Consider the following 2,619-nt stretch of genomic DNA (forward strand, 5'->3'; position numbering starts at 1 on the left):
GCAAGCGTGCACAAGGTACGTCACCGAGACGCAAATCCTGTATTTAATTGGTAACAGGTCTTACAGTAGGTAGATAATGACTGTAATAAAGAATCTATCTCGGGTGGAAGGAATTTACCTACACAGTAGTAGTAGTAGTAAAATCCATAGCTTCTCAGTGAAATACGGCTTTGTTAGTCTAAGAAATTATAGAGATTACTTACCATTTCGCAGTGTGGATGGTCAACACATTTGATTAGCATCCAACCGTGCTTCCGGATGGACCGTCGCTTAGTGACCTGACCGTCAAATTAGGTCACACGTCCAAGTAAACTAGATCACTTCTCTTGTGATGACTGCGTACTGTAAGCGCCCCGCAAATTCTACCAGAATTATATCACGCTTCATTTGTTGCTAGAATTCCTTGAGCAACAAATGAAGCATGACATTTTGCTGTCTACAAGAGAAGCGTGATGTAGGCTTTTTCTTTTCAGTGAAAGACCAATGTCACGCTTCTCTTGTAGACCGAAATGAGACATTATGATATGTAAAAAATGGGTGTCGTGATACAAGCTGGGAAAGTATTAATATAAATTACCGTATCTAAATTTACAGTCTACTTCTCCGTTCGTAGATCTATCGCAATTCGTACAAAAATGAAATTGTCACATCCTCGCGTAGCTTAGAGCCCCATCGCTAGACCATCACTGGACTCTATAGTGCTAGTCGGTAGGCGTTACAGGAATCAGACTCTCACAGTTCCAAACAGGTGCCAAGTTGAATCTCCTCGGGTTTGTCACGGTCTTCGGCTAAAGGAAGGACTCGCCATTCTGGACGACTGTCTACGGCAATTTAGCGACCGGCGTAAGAAGAGTGTCGGGCCCGATCAGTCTCGTTCCCTGTCGCCGACTACCTCGTCCCTAGTTTAAACTGGAACGAAGGAGTCCAGACAGTGGTACGCTGACTTTGTTCACGAACGACAACTAGAGGTACTGGTGTTGGTAGGAGGTAATTTGGTAAGTTAGAGGACTGGTGCGTGAGCTTTCAGTCGTGAATTTCCTTCTTTTACGAGAAGTGCTCAAGAAAAACAAATATGCAACAAGTATATTTTACAGATCTATTACGTCTAAGTTCCTACGTCGGCTTTCACAAGATACACGACCCCGACAAGAGAAGGGACCGCGACAATTTGGTGGAGAAGCAGGGTATCTTCTAGCCAATTTTCGTAGGAGCGTAAGAGAGAGGAAGCGGAGAGAGCCGCTCGGGAGTCCTTAGCGTCGAAGTACTAAGGCGAAGGTGCAAGGGAGTCAGGACGAGATGAGCTCCCTAAACTGGAACGATCCGATAGAGTACGAAGAGCAGCGCCTCGCACGGATGCTGACGAGGACCAGATCGCTGACGCCCCCGCTACGGAAGGCGTAGGCGGCGAAGTGGATCCCCGAACGCTTGGTGAAACCGAAGAGACGGCTGAGGTCCAAGCGGAACGAGCGGTAAGGGCTGAGGAAATGAGCGGCCCAGGAGGACGACGAAAGCTTGTTTGGCGCGTCACCACGAGCTGAGGAGAGCCGAAGAATGTTCATGACGTTGTTGGGGACATCTAAGGGCAGAGCCAGCTTCCAAGCGTTCCTCGGGACTCTAGCAGATCGACCGACTCCCAGATAGGAGCAGGCACGGTCAAGGGAGGCACGAGAGACCGAGACGGCGGGTGCTGGAACGCGAAGGGGAGTGTCGTCTCGCTGGACCCGTCCCGACCGTCGCTAACTCACGCGGACGAGACTGGGCGGGAGGCGTCCACAGCGACATCAACTGATTACTCGCAGGAGGAGGACGTTGAAAGGCTGCATGGGAGCGACACTCCTGCATCTTGGTCGCACTTTCGAAGTACGACCAACTTTCAAGCTGAACCTTTGAGCGGGGTGGAACGTCACTGGGCGTCAAGTGCGACTTCTCAAGCTCCTACCTCGACGGTGCACCGTGGAACGGCACCAACTAGTCAAAGAGCGACGCCGGTGAACCGAGGAATGACGCCCACGAGGCATGGAACGAGCCCTGCCAGGGACGGAACGACGCCTACGAGTGAAGAGACGGCGAAGGGGGCCCGGCTCTTCAAGCCTTTGTCGTCAACACTATCGGCAAGCAATGCAACGGATTGCTATGTCTAGTGGGTCTGTAGGCGTGCAACGCTTCCCAGTCTAAGGACCTAGGGTCAAGAATGGTGGAGACCTGGCCTCGATACTCAATGAACGAGTTGGATCGACGGTTGGAATCCCCGAGGAGTGGAACCCGTAATTCCAGGAGAGGAGAGACCATGTCTCGCTCAACCCTTGAAGCTCAAACCGGCGGACCATCGTCACCAACCCCTTTATACGAGAAGGTATCCGACCGAGCACCCCGAGCGTACGAAGGAAGCGGAGCGTATGGCACGCAGAGACAATACTCGTCCTCGAATCCGTTTGGTCCGATGTTACCGCCGGGGTGGAACCCGATTGAGATGCCTCCTACTTACCCGTACACGCCTATGACTACGCCTTCAATGCCGGCCGGAACGAGAGCGGAGGGAATGCTGAATTGGGGACGAAGCCGACCAAGAAGATCGTTCCAGGATCGCGAGAGACCCGAGACTCAGTGAAACGTAGGGTT

This window comes from Phytophthora infestans, genomic scaffold (genome assembly GCF_000142945.1).
Source record: "Phytophthora infestans T30-4 supercont1.111 genomic scaffold, whole genome shotgun sequence".
Taxonomy (NCBI): Eukaryota; Oomycota; class Peronosporomycetes; order Peronosporales; family Peronosporaceae; genus Phytophthora; species Phytophthora infestans.